The sequence below is a fragment of the Camelus bactrianus genome, chromosome X, assembly GCF_048773025.1.
Source record: "Camelus bactrianus isolate YW-2024 breed Bactrian camel chromosome X, ASM4877302v1, whole genome shotgun sequence".
NCBI classification, from domain to species: Eukaryota; Metazoa; Chordata; class Mammalia; order Artiodactyla; family Camelidae; genus Camelus; species Camelus bactrianus.
In genome coordinates, this window is record NC_133575.1 from 1,366,700 (window position 1) to 1,385,861 (window position 19,162).

At 49.4% G+C, this 19,162-nt stretch overlaps 1 protein-coding gene across 2 annotated transcripts in view; it reads right to left on the minus strand.

Annotated features, from left to right (window-relative positions):
* DHRSX (dehydrogenase/reductase X-linked) overlaps positions 1 to 19,162 on the minus strand; it is a 157,313-nt gene that overhangs the window by 85,007 nt on the left and 53,144 nt on the right. The gene's annotated exons all lie outside the window — the stretch shown is intronic.

Genomic DNA, 19,162 nt, shown 5'->3' on the forward strand with positions numbered 1-19,162 from the left:
TCCCCCAGTGTTAGGCTGCAGAAAGCGTAAAGACGCATCGACAGAGCCTTGGATCACAAGGATTTCAACAAACACGCGGAGACCTGAGAGGGTCTTCCTTAGGGGCAGGAAAGCAACATTCTGTCAAATACTTCAGGAATCGGGAAATAAAACCAGGTCCCTGTTTGTTTCTCACAAAAGGTATTGAGCCACTCGCTCCTGCACACTGAGATCTGCAGGCAAATCAAGGACTTGCCTTGGAGAGTCAGCAGCACAAGCTACAATGTATAAAACAAAGGAGCTACAATGTATATATAGAGCAAAGAAGCTACAAGGAGACACTGCACAGCACAGGGGACAGAGCCAGGATTTTACAATAACTATAAACAGAGCATAACCTTTACAAAATTGTGAATCACTGTACTGCACACCTCAAACTTATATGATACTGTACATCAACTATACCTCAATTTAAAAAAAAATAGAAAGAAAGGAAAGGGGAAAAATTATACTGTATAGCATAGGGAAATATACACAAGATCTTATGGTAGCTCAGAGAAAAAAATGTGACAATGAATATATGTATGTCCATGTATAAGTGAAAATTGTGCTCTACACTGGAATTGGACACAACATTGTAAAATGATTATAAATCAATAAAAAATGTTAAAAAAAAAAAAAAAAAAAAGAACTCACCCAGGGTAAAGATGGGCAGTGAGCATCAAATGAGAAATTTATAACCAGGTTTATCGGAACCACTTCTATATAACCAGGGTGACTGTCGTGAAAACAGGATAACTCTTGAGAAAAAAAACACACACACACACATCACTTCTAAAATCTGTTAATTTTTTGAAGATTATCAGAAGTGGGACAAAACAAAAATCCTCAAAACGCCCACTGCCAGCAAGAGACGGAGTTCGGTGGAGTCACATGGTTATGGTACTTCCTTCATCTTCTAAAGGCAGAGCCCATGGTCAGGGTTTAATTTCTGACATTAATCAACAGGAAAATGCATGTTGTTTACTGCAACGTGAGATTTGACTTATAAAAGCAAACTTACCAGAGGGCTGGGGGTTCCAGGACTGCAGAACACGCACCAGAGCCCCCAAATTCAGAAAACAGGAAACTAACAAAGATACAGAATTTAAAATAAGAAGACAGAGGGAGTTACACATACATACATATTTTAAAAGCTGGTGGAAGAAACATACCTGTTGAAGTAAAAATGAGCCCTAATGACCTAAAGGCTGAAGGCTAACACTGAAAACACTGCGTCTAGAAAGAACACGCAAAAGAGTATTTGGTTTGAACGTAAAAGACAGTTACAGGTAAATATACACGGAAAGACATTCAGGGTCAAAATGCTATTATCAGGGGGAAAAAGAAATTCAAGACAAAGAACATTAAACATTTAACAGTGATGAAAGGCAGGGAGGAGATAATGTCCACGGAGTCACCGTGTACCCCGCCGGCCACTTTGGGGTTTAATCACCCAGGGGATTGATACACCAAGTCCCACCAGTGTCCTTCTGCTCGGTCACAGCTATCCACTGACGGAGTCAGAGCTAAAAGCCACTAGCTACTCGATGTGGACAAATCCTCACTGTTCTCTGAAAGCCAAGAACTTAACACGCTGCCCCCTCACCGCCAAAGGTGGGTATTTCATGGCTGTGTGACTGAAAACCAAATAGATACTGGGCGCCAGGAATACCCGGTCCCTGGCAAGTTCAGGGAAGGGATGGAGCTGGAATCTGGGGGCAGGAGAAACGGGTTTCCTCTGTCCTCACACTCAGTGATCGCACTCCAACACCAGCCCCACCAGTTCCTCGGGCTGGATGGAGATTTGCCTTCAGTTGGAAAAAACGAACCACTTAGAGGAGACACTTTCCACACGCACTTTAACAGAACCTTTTAAAAGACGGCCAGTAATGCTAATAATAGTGATTGTAATTGCTTAAGATAAGTGTGCTTTGCAGAAACTACCACCATTTACAAAGGTCTTACAAAGATTCTCATGTGTGGTTTATTGAGGTCTTTAAGAACCTTTCAATTTACATTGAATTAGAGATTGAATTTTTAATGACGGACAAAAATGTGCAAGTATCAGGGGAGGGTGCAGCTCAGGGGCAGAGCGCGTGCTTGGCATGCTTGAGGTCCTGGGTTCCATCCCCAGAATCTCTGTTTAAAAAAAAAAGCAAAGAAAAAAAACCCAAGTATCAAGAGGGGGCTAGGAGGCGAACTGCTGCCAGTCAGTCAGGTCCCCCCGCAGAAGGAGGTGCCCCCGTGGGTAAACATCAAACTGCACCCGCCTTCAGCTCCCGACCGGCCCGGCTCGCTCCTGACAGCACAGAGCGCGTTGCGGGAACCACACGCGTGGCCTGGACGCGCACTTCTGACTGCCAGGTCAGTCACGTAGCCAGAAGGTGCAGCGTCCCCCGCGGGTGCCGCAGAGGCTCGCCGGCGCAAAGCGCTCAACTTCCCCTCCGTCACAGCTTCACCGCAGCGTGTGACGGCGTCGCTGTGAACTCAGGGCTGGCGAATTCTCTCTTCCGTGAGCGCCTAATTTCCTTCCCCGGGACGCACGCTGGTTCTGCGACACACGCGGTCCAGTTCACCATGCTCCCCGGGACCACAAGCGTCAGTAAAGACGGGAGGACAGGAGTGCAGAGGATGGACTGGCAGGCAGCTTAAAATAAACGATGCGGCAAAGAAGAAATTCCAAAATCCACCCCCAAATTCAGAGGCGGCTGGGAGTGGGCTGGGGAAGCAGGTGCAGAAGTAAGGGCTTCAAAAAGACCCAAGACGCTGAAGAAATGCTGTCAGGGGTTAAGTTTGCTGGTGTCAATGTTCTTTTATTGATTTTCCCTGAAAACACTCAGCTTCAAGGTCTGTATTTCACGGGTTTTGTTGGTGCCATGCGTCTTCCCCGTTTTACAGCCTCATCCCCTCCAGGGGAGGCTCCCGGGGGAGAACCCACTGGTCTGCTTCCAGCACGGGAACGGGAGGGAGGACCAATGACACCCCCCAGCCACAGGTGTTGCAATTTCACGGTCTCTGATCTCAGATGTGGAAACCATGCTGCCATTTTTGAGCCGTGTTCTACCAGTAGGAGCCAGTCAGCTCAGAAGGGCAGGAGGGCAAAGCGGAAGCCGCCAGCCACCCTCATCCTCAAGCATCCCATCAGATCCCCAGATGTGGGGATGTGCCCGGTGGGGACGGGGCTGTGCAGGAAGGGTCCTCCCCACATAACTGGGCTGGGGTCCAGGATGCAGAGGGTCAAACACACAGGGAAGCTGAACGGAAGGGTGCGTGCTATGTGCCATGGTGACTTACTGGAAGGGTCTCCTCAAGCCACAGCAACCACTGTTCGGAAGTAAACTGTCATCACGTGACATGACACCCAGAGCTCCCAATGCTGCCCAGGATGCCGGGCTGGGGGCACCTTCCCAGAGCTCAGAGTGCATTCAGGTCTTGGGTCCAGGTTATGTCTTAGTAGGTCCTAGGGCAGACATGCCCCAAAGCACTGGGCTCTGCATCAGTGGGTTCTCCACTGGGACCACTGTCTTCCCTTCCCCCCGCACCCCAAGGACCATCGGCGAGTCTGCAGGACATGTTTGGTTGTCACAGCTGGGTCAGGTGGGATGTGTTACTACAATTCATAGGACGCCCCCACGACTGAGATTTATCCATCCCCAATCTCAACAGAGCCAAGACTGAGAAACACTGCCTTAGCATGAGAGTCTGTATGCTATATACCATCTATCCATCATCCATCCATCATCCATCCATAATCCATGCATCCATCTATTATCCATCATCCAACCATTATCCGTCCTTCCATGCATCCATCCATCATTCATCATCCATGTATCCACCATCTATCCATCCATCCATCCATGCATCCATTTATCCATCCATCCATCATCAGCTATCTATCATCTGTCTGATGGATTACTATCTATCCATCTATTTATCTATCCATTTCCCTATCTATCTATTCACTTGTCAATTACTTCTCTATCTATCCATCTATTATCTATCTATCCATCTATCTATGAGTTATCTACCTCTCATCTACCATCCATCAATCATCTGTCTCACAATGGTTCTCAAGTATGAGTAATTCTGCCTTCCTGAGAAGATCTGTAAATATCTGGAGACATTTCTTATTGTCACAACTTGGGGGACTGATTCTCCTGGCATGTGGTGGGTGGAGACCAGGGATGCAGCTCCACACCCCACAGTGCACAGGACGCTCCCCCACATCACAGAGTCCCCCAGCCCCAAATGTCAGCTAAGGCTGAGAAACCCTGGGTTACATATAAAAACATGTATAAAATATTCATATTTCCCAAATACACATTCTGTGGTCATCACAGAATCCAGAAATACACTTTGCAAAGCAAACAATTATCTGCCCTGTCTTTAGATGCAATTTTCAGAATTGAAATTCAGTCAGAAGCAGAAATGTGTACAACCAACCCTCCACCCTGGCAAATTGCTCCCAAACAGATGTAATATACTTGACTGTGAGAACAGCAGCTTTGGAAAAGGGACTTCGGAAGCGACAAAAAGAATCTTTCAGGTCGGCGCTCCCCTCTGATCTTCAGAGCCACCCTGAGTGTTCACAGGTTGGGAACTGAGGGCATGTTGAGGAGGGAGGGGTGCTGAGTCAGTGGAAAAGCAAGATTCACATATGACTCTCCCCCAAACTCGCTTGGAACAGATTTTAGGTCTTAAGGAGGCAGGGGGACATCTGCTCCTGAAATGAAAGTGTGGGCGTGTCCAAGATTCTGGGACATCTGTCCTTTCCAGGAAGCAACAGAAGAATGAGTGAGGACACAGAACACAAGTGACAGAGAAGATGTTCCCGGGAACCCTCCTCCACCCAGTATGTCTCGCCCTCAACACAACCTTCAGAAGTTTTTCCACCACAAGAGGGGGACCAAGACCCGCCATGGTGGACGCCCAACGCTCCCCATGCTGCCTCTCACATGATCCCTCCAGTGCACCCCAATTCCTCATCCTTCAATAAGGTTCTGTTTCATCCTTCATTCTGGGACATCCACTGTCAGAACTGCACGTCCCACCAGTTGGGACCCCCAGCTCCGCTCTTGAGGTCATGACCACAGTAACATTTATGTTTCAGGAGACGGTTCACAGCCACGGCGCCTCCTGTTCATGGGGGAGATGGGAGGTCTGCTGAGGGGAACCGAAGGTGCCTGGTTCTAATCTCAGCCCCACCATCTACTACCTGTGGGGAGGGGCTCTCGAGTTCCTGAGCATCTCAATACCTTCATTTCCTCATCTATAAAATCGTGGTCATAAAAGTGCCTCTCTCAAAGCTTAACCATGGGGTGACATTGCTCATGTTATAAGATACTAGCAACAGAGCCTGGGATGTAGGAAGCTCTCAGGGTGTATTAGCTTGTGGGCTGTGGTGGATAAAACGCACATAATGTAAAACTTGCCATTTTTACATTAATTCTTACAAGTGGAAAGCACTCAAATATCTATCGATGGATGATGGATAAACAAATGGGGTCAATTATCCACACCGGGGGAATATTACTCAGCCAGGAAAAGGAGTGGAGTTCTGACACAGGCAACAATGTGGATGGACCTTGAACACAGGATGCTCCGTGAGAGAAGCCGACACAGAAGGACACACAGAAGATGTGATTCCATTTATAGGAAATGCCCAGGACAGGCAAATCCACAGAGGAAGAATGCAGGTTCAAGGCTGGCAGAGCCAGGGAGGCGCTGGCTGGGTTGATGGGCTCAGGAGATTCTTTTTGGTGCCATGAACATATTCTGAAGTTAGACTGTGGTGACGGTTACACAACTCTGTGAACATACTAAAAATAACTAAATTTTACCCTCTAAAGGCTGATTTCGAGGGTATATGATTACGTCTCAATAAAGCTGTATCAAAAACAAAATAAACAGTCACTTAAAAAAAACATTAAATTTTTAATAATTCCGTGACGTTCAGTATATTCACAGTGTTGTGTGGCCGTCACTTCAATGCAGCTCCTGAACATTTTCATCACCTCAAAAAGAAACCCCCTGCCTAGAGCTATCACCCCATAGTCCTTCCCCCACCCCCAGTTCCTGCTAATCTACAGTCTGTCTCCAAGGATTTGCCTGTTCTGGACGTTTCCTGTAAGTGGAGTCACACACCGTGTGTCCGTCTGTGTCTGCTTCTCTCATGGAGCATCCTGTGTTCAAGGTCCATCCACGCTGCAGCCCGTGTCAGAGCTTCACTCCTTTTCCTGGCTGAGTAATATTCCAGTGAACAGACGAATGCCATCCTGCTTATCCATCCACCCCCTGGATGCCTGGATGGATTCCTGGGTGATTTCCATCTTCTGGCGATTGTGAATAGTGCCGCTATGTACGTTCAGGCACGAGGTTTTGTGCAGACACCTGTTCTCAGCTTTCTTGTATAAATACCAGGAGATGCAACAACAGTAACATATGTTCAACTCATATGCTGATATGCTAACTCACTCGTTTAACTTGTGGAGGACCGGCCTCTACGATAGCTTTGACAATCGCATTTTGTTCCGACTCCTCCAGCTTGGGGACTCCCGGAATTCCTCCTCCTGCCCATTTACACCCCAATACGTGTGCGCTCAGAATGTTTCGTCTCTTTGCTGGGATATCTCTGGACTCAAACACCTCATCCTTGAGGCTGAAAACAGCCACCTGTCCAGAATGCCATGGGGTGACCCCTCCTCATCCCGTTTCCCCCAGTTTCTGTCTTTATATTAAACCTCAGAAGTTACGAAGACCCGCAGGATCACCTGGGTCGGCAGGAAAGATTCCCTTTTTAGTTTTTCCAAATGGCTCAGGGCTTTCCTCTAGGAAGCTGACTACTCCAACTGTGTTCCTCCGTTCAGCTGTAGTGCATTTCTCTGGTAAAGATATTCTAGAAAGAGAGGCAGGAGATGCTCCCTAAATCACCCCATCACAGTACCAACGCCAGAAGAAGTAAGAGGTGGGGAGAGAGCGTCAGCGCCACCAACATCATTCACATAAATATTAGGAGGAAGCATACCCCATTTCCTATCTTCCTGTTGATTTCAGTGATTCCTGATGATAATGCTGAGAATGTGTGCAAATAAAAGCCTAAACATCACGATGCAACAGTCTGCATGCACGTGGTCCTGCCTGGCGGGGCCCCTGTGTCTAGGGGGGCCCTGTGCCTGGTGGGGCACCTGTGTGTGGCGGGGCACCTGTGCCTGGAGGGGCACAGCAAGCAAAGAGAAACTGTCAGGACCCAGCCCACATGGGCAGCCTGCACCTCCACTCTCTTCCGTGGCCACAGACAGTGCCCCAGACTCAGCCCCCACTCCTCTCAGTGCACAATCCAGCTATGCGAGCTGGAAGCAGGGCTGAGACGTGAATTCTCTGGGGGAAAAGCTGAGTGTGGACAACATCCCGGTGACCTTCTGCACCACCTGCAGTAGCAACTCTCGTGAAAGCTGCTTCCTCTATTTCCATGCAGACAAAAGGACGTGCGGGAAGGCCCCGGGTTCGCAGGTTCCAAGGTCACATGACAGCTGGCCAAGATGAGTGTGAGTGCATTTGCTTTTTTAGTTTGGAACTCAAGAGCAAAGGGTTGAATTAATCCAGTCCTAGGTTCAAAGAACTTCACCACCACTGGTCTCTGCAAAGCCTCTCTCCTTTTTATCCCTCCCTCCCTCCTTTCCTTACTTCCTTCCACCCCACCCCAACCCCCATTCCGCCCTGTCCCCTGACAGCATCCATCACGCTTGTATCTGACACCCACCCTCTTCATTCCACGCGGCCTTGTCCCTCTGCACCGTCCTGTACGAACAGCCATCCCCACCCTTGATTCATATTAAGGGCACAGAACCAGCCACACAGCCTGCCTCCTGCCCCTCGTCCCTTCATCCGGCAGGGCGCCCTCACGCTGGAGACTCTCCCCCCATTTACATCTTGATCCCCGCCTCCCAGACTCACCAACAGTGCCACAGTTGAGAAACCCGGTCCTGGAGAAACCAGAATCTCAGCTGGGACCACTCACGAGAGCCAGTAAAATGATGGCAGCCTCTGTAAAAGCGTCCAGCATTGCAACCCCAGCTGTCTATGAAATTCTGGGTACAGGGGGTTTCCGTGGGCACCTGAGCCAGCCAAGTCCAGGTATCACTGCACCAAGGACTACTCGCCTTTAATCTCAACAGGCTGCTTGCTTTAAAAATTAATAATTATAATAATCAAAGCAATCTTTTGAGCTGCCAGCAGCTTCAACTGACTTCCTGGCTTGGTTCGCTCTTGTCTGATACAGTCTATGTATGTCCACCACCGAGTGACCTTGTCACATCCCAGAAGCACTGACCGAAGGCCATGCAATTCCACGAATCCCGCAGCAGTCAGCATCGTACTAAAGCACGCCCCGGGCACCCCGGGGCCCTGCGGTGAGCGAGCAGCGGGGGACGACCCCGCAGAAGCACAGGCGGCTCGGACCCGTGCCTTCTCCTTGAGGCACACGACCGCCCTCCAGCCCCTGAGCCTTGCGTGGCTCAGAATTCATGGACCCTGGACCGTCACCGGAGCCGTCGGACTGACTTCCCGTAGGCATGTCAAGTCAGAAAGGATGGCTTGCCCTCTTCAAATTGTGCATGACACGTGATGCGTTCTCCAGCCCTGGGCCCTTCGGGGGTGACTCTCAGACTTGACTCTGAATATTCGAGTTGGCACAGTCTCCTACGCTGTCGGTGACTTTCAGGAGCTCCAGCCACCATGGTCCCAGTGGCCGGCTGGCCGAGCACAGGGAAGAGAGGCAGCCGTGGAGCTGGGTACCAGACACACACGGTGGAGCCCCGACTGCCTGGTGACCCTTCAAACAAGGTGACCCCCCTCTGTAGGAGACGCCCAAGCTCCCCAGCCAATCTCTTCTCACTCCTAAAGTCGCTCAAGAGTATCACGTGGTCCTTAGGGGTGTATGCATGTTTCCTAAGAATTAGATGTTCAGCTCAAATTTGAGGTGCTGAAAACCTACCTAACCAGCGACCTAAGTTTAGTGGACAAAACGCACGTGCAAAGGGAGAAAGGAGAGGGTACCTCGCAGGTGGAAGACTAGAGCAAAGACACGGGTGACGACCTCAGTGTGCTCAAAGGGCACTGCGTCTGCTCCAGACGAGAGCCTGACTCAGGATCAGCCAGCTGACCGAGCACCGCAGCAGCGATCAGGAGACGAGGGACCGCGTATCTCAGCACATCCTGTCACAGGACGGCGACAGGCAGTACGCCAGGGGCCACCCGCAGCAGAGGGCAATCCCCAAAGTGGCTAGAAGGTTTCTGATAAGAGAGGCTGGGAGACAGGAAGGACAAACGGGGTCTTTTCTCTGCACAATGGGAAGCCCCAAACTACAGCAACGGTGCTGATTAAACCCACAGGCAACTGCAGGGACACACCATGCACTTTGGGAAAATATGATTTTTTTTTTTTAAAAGGACCTGCATAGACACGATTCCAAGCAAGACACACAGATGGCCCGCAGGTACACAGAAAGATGCTCAACATCACTAAGTGTCAGAGAAACGTAAATCAAAACCCCTCCCACCTGTCAGAACGGCCGTCAGCAAGAAGACAAGTGGTAGCAAGTGTTAGCGAGGATGCAGAGATACAGGGAGCCCTTGGGCCCCGTTCGTGGGAATGTAAACTGGTGCAGCCACTGTGGGAAACAGGATGGAGGTGACTTAAAAAATTAAAAATAAAACTAGCACATGACTAAGCACTTCCACTCCTGGGCACATATCCAAAAAAAACCAAAAAAATAATTTGAAAAGACACCTGCACCCCAATGTTCACAACAGCACTATTTACAATAGCCAAGATATGGAAACAACCTAAATGTCCATCAACAGATGACTGGATAAAGAAGTTGTGGTATAGTTATACTGTGGAATACTATTCAGCCATGAAAAAGAATAAAACAACACCATTTGTAGCAACATGGATGGACCTGGAGATCATCATTCTAAGTGAAGTAAGCCAGAAACAGAAAGAAAAATGCTATCACTTACGTGTGGAATCTTAAAAAATAAAAAAAGGATACAAATGAACTAATTATTATTTATAACTTAGATGACTGATTTCTCGAATATGCGTAAGCACTTTTATGGCTGGATCACCGCGTTCTGTTGATTCTTAATTTGGGGTTGGCTTTATTCCTTTGATAACTATGTCAGTTGAAAAAGCTAAAGCTCTAAACTGTTCTTAGAAACAAACAACATAGAAGTAAATCTTAAAATGATTTTGTCTCCCCCCCAAAAAATAGAGAATAAAAATAAAATTTTTAAAATGACAGTATTTATGGCCAAGGAGAAAAATGGGAGTGTTCATGAGGAAATTAGAACTGTGGGAAAGTTGTGTTGGCTGTTGTGAGCTTGAAAGTCTCTCAACAGGTAAGTGTCTTTCATGATGAGATCAGTGGTTACACTAACAAAAGTGATTTTTTTTTTTTTGGATGCTGTGTGATTGAACATGTCTACATTGGGAAGACCTCCATAACTCCGTGAACAAATATTTTCCAAAGGACCACTGGGCAAAGGATGCATTCTAAATGTCTAAATGCTGAGATCACCAATCAATTTGAATTGAACGGACTAGGAAAATTTCATTCATCACGATTCCAGATTCCAGATTGGAGTCAGCCATTATGAAAAGACCGCTTGTTGGTTCACGGGGTGGGGGGGCTGACATCTGAGATAATCCACCATTGTCCGGAGAAGCGATCAAAACACCCTTCCGTTTTGCAGGGAATGCGTCAGTCTGAGGTTGAATTTTCCTGGAGGGAAACAACATAGTGGGGCAGATTGCCTGCAGGACTCAACACAAGAACCCGGCTGTCTTTCCTCTTAAAGCACGCATCTGCAAAAGTGTGAGACGTTTGCAGAACTGTGAGACAATACCCCGGACAGACTCCTGTTGAATCCAGGAGCAGGGACGGAGGCTCAGGGAGCAGCATGAGCCACACAGGGTGCATTCGTGAAAGAAATGAGGATATTTTTTAAAAAAGAATAAAAAAAATTTTAAGAATAAAAGATTAAAAAGAATTTTTAAAAATTTAAGAATAAAAAAAGAATTTTTAAAAATTTTAAAGAATAAAAAATAAAAAGGAATTTAAAACTTTTTAAGAATAAAAAAGAATTTAAAAATTTTTAAGACTAAAAATAAAAAATTTTTAAAAATGTTAAAGGACAAAAATTAAAAAAGAATTTAAAAAATGAATATTTTTAAATAATAAAAAGAGACTAAGCCAGCTCCTTCTTGCCCGAGGTGTGTGCTGAATTCTCCCCAGCTGGTTTGTCCCCGTGGAAGTCAACGGTCAGAGACGTCTTTAAAGTTAAAAAGCCCCATCTGACTGGCCTCAGAGAGTGTCAGCGATCAGCACGGCCACCCTGAGGGAGCAGGGAGCCCTGCAGAGACCCCACCTACATGACCGCATCATTTAAGGGTCCCCAGTTCCCCAATTTTACCCTGAGGGCAGCGTGTGAGGGTCCCTCGTTACCCTGTCTTTGCAGAGTGTTTGTTCCACAGAGCAGAACAAACTGGAAACCAAGCGGGAAAAGAGGACAAAGGGTCACAAAGAAGACACGTCGAAGGACCCTGTTAAGTCCCCCAAGGGCGCGTGTTCTCACAGCTCCGGGCTTACAGCTCCCCAACGTGAGTGTGTCTTCCTCTTTGCAGCACTAAAGCGGCTTTCCCTCTGCCCCTTTGCCTCTGCTGAGACCCCCTTCACGGCCGGAAGACAAGGACCCGCACGTCGGGGTTGTCTCCCCACTTTGAGGGGCTTCCCCATGCACGAACTCTTCCTCCAGACGCCCAGGTGCCCCTGCTCACCCCTGCAGCACAGACCCCCGTTGGGTCATGGGGGGATGGAGGGGTTCACAGTCCACCATCTAGGACCACGCGGGCGGCCGGCCGCCCCCTCGCTCATGGCACCCCGGGGTCTGAGCACTGAGAAGGCCTCTCCTCTCTTCTTAGGGGACTGCCACCCACCAGCCTGGCCCTAAGAACCTCTCCCTCACTCGCGGTGCATTTTCACGGATAAAAATCGCTTGGACCTGCCGCTGGATCACAGACGACGGAAAGGCTGCCAGCAGATTATCACAAACCTGCCTCTCACCTGCCGTCTCTAAAGATTCCAGATTCCCCGGGGCAACGCCCCTTTACGAAACCACCACTTGGGTTTGGAAGGGCATCAAAGATTTCCCAAAAGTCTTTGAAAAAGCTGTTGAAACACCACCTCCCTTTTTCCAGCTATGTATCTGGATGAGGCTGGACCGACCTTCCTTCCTTCCACCCTCCCTCCCTCCCCCTCCTTTCCTTCTTTCCTTTTTGAACACAGTTACCAGTGTCATGCAGAAGAAACCTGTGGATTATGACGCTGGACTTTCTCGAACAGAAAGAGCTATTATAAGAGCTGGAAGGTACAAGCTGATGGGAGACCCAGCTCGGAAGCCACAGGGTGAAGACACGGCGTCCGGCGTCCGCGGGTGGACTCGAGGTTCCAAGCGTCTCACCCTTTTGCAAAGCTCCCCCATTGCTGCAAATGCGGTCCCAGAGGCTGACAGCCACATTCGCCTGCCCACGCTGCGTTCAACCTGTTGCAACGTGTCATTTCTACGGAAGAAAACCCGACCTCACGCACACATCTCGCTGGGAAACCGAGGCACGTTTTTTGGTAGCTTTTGCAGACAACTGTGGACTGTCTTCCAAGTCACCCATGAAACCAGCAAAGCGTCTTGTCATAACGGCTCACGGCAATCTGGGATCTGGGATCTGGGATCTGCAGTGCGATTTTCTTATTCTGTCAGAGCCAGACTGGCCGGTCCAGCTGGCACTCGGAATGGAGCACTTGCCGACGCACAGAGAAAAATGGAAACGGCGTCCCAGGTTGCAAAGGCGGTGCACCTTCCCGGAGACCACGTGTGGTCACCACCTGGGTTTTGTCTTCTTCTATTTTGACGCCACGTTCCTTGAACGTGTGTCCTCTCTTGCTGTGTGTTCAAAGTGTTCCTCCCAAGAGCCTGTCCCCATCACACACCAGGACAGGCAACGTTCCATACGCCACACTTTAGAGAACCCCCAGGGGCCACCAGACTCTGGGGACGAAGCCAGGATTTCCCCTAACTGGGATGGGAGGGACAAAACTCAACACGAATGATCCTCAACCCAAGATGGTTCACAGAATCAGGACCATTCCAAGGGGTCAGAACTGGGGTGGAAAGCAGGAGGACCGTGGTGCGTGGTGGACAGTGACCTGGCCCCCCGTCCCCCACCCACACCTGAGATGTCAACAGCCCGCCCCTCCCCGAGCGTCTGCCCTGCACTGGGACCTCCTCACCCACCGCCAGCACCGTGATCACAGACCACCTTGTGCACACTCGGAAGACACCACGTGCATCCTGAATGCCGCTGACCTCAGAGCACAGAGTTTCAGAAACGTGGCTACGGTCACTCCCTTCCGTCGTCTTTCTCTCTCCCATGAGGCGGTTACAGTTACTCTCAACACAGGCTGGGGGTCTGGGCTTTACTCCACAGACCCCAGGGGTCTCTGCCTGCATCCCGGGTCATTCCCCCGTGTGATGCTCTGCATCCTTGGGACCACTCTGCAAAGTGCACGTGGATGCAGAGTAAAACTCAGCCCCCGAAGAGCTGGTTCTGAGGTTCAGGGACGAGGTGGGTGGCCCACTTCTGGTCCGAACTGTGGCCATTTCACACACGTGCGGGCTTTTTTTTTTTTAACCTGCCCAGGCTTGGGATCAAGGTGCCCCAGAGGGGAGGGAACGGCGGGGCTCGCCTCAGAGAGAACCAGGAATGGCTAACACCGCAGTCCCCGCTTTCACAGCACAACTTTCTTCAGCAGAGAGAGAGACAGAGAGATGCTATTTCCTTCGATAATTAGTTTTAAATTGAAACATCATCTGGGGATTGAAAATAAGAACAGAAAAATGTCATCTTTCTCTTCTCGACTATGAATGAGCGGAAGGTACAGCGCTGTTCAGCCGGGCACGACAACGTTTGCAATCTGTCTTACGGACCTACGGTGTCTAGTGAAATAAAATCATCGGAGAGGGAGACGGAGGAGGACGGTGGTGTCTGAAATGTGTTCTTTCACACACACACACACACAGAGACCACACAAACACCATACACACCACACACACACCACACACACACATCCCAGACAAACACCACACACATACACCACATTTAGGATCTGAAACTAATTTAGCAAAAATGCAGTCATTTGCTAAAACTGCATAGTAAAACTGCAGGCACACAGCTTTTTTTAAATGTTCTTCTCTGTGTCTTTTGTATGCGTGAAATATTTTACAATAGAAAAAATTTTAAGGGACATTGACATTCAAACCATTGCCACAAAATGAAGATGCCAATTTGCGCGAATCAAACGCTGATGTGAATTCACAGGCAGGGCTCATTTTACTGTGCCTCGAAGATGCAGCGTGTTTTACAGACTGAGGGTTCGGGGCCGCCCTGCCCAAGCACGCCCACAGGGCCGTTTTCCCAGCAGCATTTGCTCACTCGGTGTCTTGGGTCACATTTGGTAATTCTCCCCATATTTCAAACTTCTTCGTGGTGATTCAATTCAATAGTATTTGTGATCAGTGATCTCGGATGTTACTACTATGACTCGCTTCAGGCTCTGATGATGGGGACCGTTTTTTAGCAATAAAAGTATTTTTAATGAATTAATGAATATTGCACATGAGACATAATGCCATTGCACACTTAACAAACCATAGTCTAGTTTAAATGTAACTTTCAAATGCACTGGAAAATCAAAACAAAAAATTGTAAGTCTTGTTTTATTGAGATATTCACTTTATTTGCAGTGGGTTGGAACGGAACCCAGAGTATCTCCGAGGTCTGCCTTCAGTCTTTAAGAGTAATTTGAAATGCACATTGCCTTCTGTAAACTAAAATCCCACAAAAGCGCTCCACTTTTCCTGGGGTCTAATCTCCTTCCCTTGAAGCAAACCCACAACCCCCTTCAAAAGAGCCTCATCAGGAACTAATCTGCCCAACGAATCTGTTTTCATGAATCCACAAAGTGAGAAGTGGTTCACTTTCCAATGAGTTTATCTAAATCTGCATGAGCAGTTCACCCATCATTCAAGCCAATATCCCAACTGAACAGACAGGGAGCAAACTGCTATAGCACGAACAAAAGGAATTCTTCCGGAGAGTGACGCCACCGTCAGAACTGCAGGCAGGGGGAGGCGGGTTTGTGCCCAAGCTCACACAGAACTAGCGAAGAAAGAAAGTCATGCAGAACTGAAAAATTGTACTCTGCACTGGAATTTGACACAACACTGTAAAAGGACTAAAACTCAATAAAAAAAAAAAGCTTTTTAAAAAAAGTAAGAAATGAGCAAGTGAACTGCTCTCTTGAAGAATTTCATTCTAATCAGGATTCATTTCATTTTTATAAAGTTTTCCATTTTCATTTCAATTTTTACAAGCAACATTTTATAAAAATTTTCATTTTTATAAGTCTTTAATTTATTAAAAAAAAAAACCCAATATCTGAGAACCACAATGAAACGAGGTCTGCCTGTAAATTCATGTAAACATTTGATCAACCACAGGCTTCTGTTTCTCACGTTTCTGGAGGTGGGGGTCCGAGATCCCGAGGGGGCGGGTTAGCTCCCGGTGAGGCTCGCTTCCTGGCTCACGGAGGCCACCTCCTCCCCGTGTCCTCACATGATGGAGGGACGGCTCTGTGTCTCTTCCTCCTCTTCTAAGGGCAGTAATCTCACCCTGGGGCCCCACCCTCACGACCTCATCTGACCCTACCCACCTCCCGAAGTTCCCGCCTCCCAAACCATCCCCCTGGGGGTCAGGGCCTCAGCGTAGGAACGAGTGCTGGGGAGGCGCAGACATTCAGCCCACAGCACCTTGTGCTCCTGGAAAGCTAAAGGTACACCCCCTCCCACCCGTTCTGTGCTCTGTGTTCCAGAAAACGTCACCCTTCCAAGAACTCCCATCCCCATATCATCCGGCCAAGACTCTTGGAGGGTCCCCAGTTTACCCAGAACAAGGCCACACACAGACTCCCCATCTCCCAATCTTGGGCTCCTAAACCAAGTGCTGAGCTGTGTACACCCGCTGACCCATCTGGGCCAGACACCTGCTGCCCCGAGCCACTCACACTCTCCCTCCACTTCCATCCTTCTCCCCGGAACCCCTGGGCCTCAGCCCTGGAATGCGGAACCACCCCTCCCAGCATCGGCCCTCCACCAGAAAAGGCATTTGCGACTCAAGCATGTTCGTGACAGCACCCGAATCTGCCCACACCCAGTTCTCCGTAAGCTCACAGATAAAGGAAAAGTCTTTCCTGCTGACCTTTAGATGCAGGGACATCTCGGCTTTGGGGGTGGGGGCGCTCCCTACGGCAACAGCCCCCCACCTTCCTCCTATTGCAATACGTGGTTTCCAATGTCCTTTAGGCTCTGACATCCTCACTTTGTGAGCAGGAGCCCCTCAGCCCTGCATCCAACGCGTGACTGCTTTAAAGAACCGCCGTCCAGTTAGCTTAGGGCCGTGCTGAGTCTCTGGGGAATTATAAACCATCAGGGCAGCACAATGGGAATGGAGCAAGGCCTCAAAAGGTGTCCGGGGCTTGACTGCGAGGCAGCCACCGTGATGCGATGCCCTGAGGGGCTTACCCCACAGCGGGCACGGTGGGGAGGGCGTGCACCCGTGCAGAACCCACCGGTCACGGGAGGATGCAGGAACCGCAGAGAATACACAGCACACAGGAAGCAAAGTGCAGGAGGATGACAGAACAGACAGCAAGGACCAGTGATGGAGAGAAACGGTCCATGGCATCTGGACCCCAAGAAGACTACACCTGATATGTTTTGTAGCAGAGCAAGTCAGAGAGAGAGAGAGACGGGCAGTGGGGGAGGAAGAGAAAGATACTCCTGTGTCTGCATACCTGCCCCCCCACACACACACACACGCACACACGCACCTGTCCAGCCCAGGGGATGACCAGGAGGTGCATGTTCTCCATGTAACCCTCAGCTCAGAAATACTGACACCTAGTTTCCTTTAAAAGGAAACAGAGCATTCCAAAAATAGACCACACCACCTACACTCTCCAGAAGGCGCTGACCCCCGCGGAGGCTGGTGCACCGTGTGGCCACGGCACATCTGAGCGGGTTTCAGAGGGGACCCTGCGAGGACACAAAGCAGCACACCCAGGGGGAGGGACGCAGTCTGCCGGCCCCGGGTGAGCCCTCAGCTCTCCAGCAGGTGGTCACCCGCACGACGCAGAGGACATGCGTGGGAAGAGTACGTTCGAATGCCCTGGGCACCTTATGGCTCTAGAACGCAGCTCCGTGCTCACGGTGTTGGGACCGCTCGGAGGAAATAACGAAACCAAACTACGTGACCGCAAGGGGCGAGCAGGGTCCATGACACTCCCCTGCCCCCCTCGCCCTGTTCATATTCGGCTGGAAAGCCCCCCGTGGGCCCCCAGTTTCTTTCCCCAGCAGGGACCGTCCTCTGCTATTGTACAGTTAGGGCTTGTCTGTTTTTGATGTTCAGTTTGTTATCTCATCTCAGTCAGGGAAGACCGTGGCTTCCGTGGGTTTTCAAAGGATCCCCAGGGTTCCCCAGGCATAGAATTTGCCTCTCTGTGATTTTTTTTTAACTAATTTGCCTGGAGCCACTGCTGTTGTCAGAATGTTTTCACCAAAACACAAATAAAAAGGGCCCTTTTCCTGGGGTCTTATTTTTCTTGTAGAAGAAAAAGTGCCCCCCACCTTCCACACAGGTGCCTCTAATTCAGATGGAAAGATGGATTAGGCGACCGTGTGCCTCCTTTCTTACTGATGGTTAAATTCTGTCGGGCTGCAGGGACTGAGTGCAGTGTGTATTAAGGGCATTTTAAGGGGTGTGTGTGTGTGTGTGTGTGTGTCTACTCTTGCCAGAAACCAAAGTACAAAACGTAATTGTCAGAAAGGAGGGTAACAGTGTGGCCAGCATCACCTGTCAGATGACCTGTCTGTGCTCTGACAGGGGGGTTGCGTTTCTTAGAAACACAGTGGCCACAGAGAAAGGGTCTGACCCCACCTTTCCAGATGGTGAGTCTGGAGAGACTCACAGAGCTCACATCCACCCCGGCCCTGGCCCAGGCGTTGTGGGTAGTGGGTTGAACTCTGGTCCCTCGAAATGATGGGTCCAAGCAGGACAGATGCCTGAAATCTTATCTGGAAATAGGGTCTCTGGGGGTGGGATGAGGTCAGCTGAGTCCTACGAGATTAGGGTTAACCTTAAGTCCAATGATGGGTGTCCTTCTGAGAAGAGGGGAATTTGGACACAGACATGAGGAGAAGGCAAAGTAAGGACAGAGGCAGAGCCGGGGTGGGGGGAGGGGGGATGTGTCTGTAAGACAAGAAACACGAACATTGCTGGACCCCCAGAGGCTGGAAGAGGCAGGAAGGACCCTCCCCTGGAGCCTCCGGAGGGAGCAAGCCTGATTTCGGACACCATGACCTCACACTTCTGGTCTCCAGGACTGGGAGGAAATACCTGGTTTGAGGACTGTTGTTACAAAAGCCCCAGGAAACCAGCACATGGGGCCCAACCTACAGGAGCTCGACTTGATCTCACCCCAGACCTCACACAAGTGGGATCTGTCCCGTTTTAAAGAGATTGGTTCTGTCCCTCACAAACACTGGGGCACGTGCCCACCCAGTGCTTCCTGTCACTGCAATGGCATGGCCGGGAGTTGAACCTGACAAGACCACGCACATCACACCCATCATGCTCTCTCAACACCACGTGCCATGGGGTCATGGAACCCTTTTGTAGAAACAGTAAATTTATTCTATGAAACCATGCAAACTTCAGGGAATAAGACTGAGCCGTGGTGCATGTATCTTTTCAAATCAGTTCACCCCAGCGTTCACGGCAGCACCACTCACACCAGCCAAGACATAGAAGCAACCTGAGTGTCCACTGACAGATGACTGGATAAAGAAGCTGTGGTATATGTATACAGTGGAATACTACACAGCCATAAAAAAGAATGAAATAATGCCATTTGCAGCAACGTGGATGGACTTTGGGGGCACTATGCTACATGAAATAAGTCAGACAGAG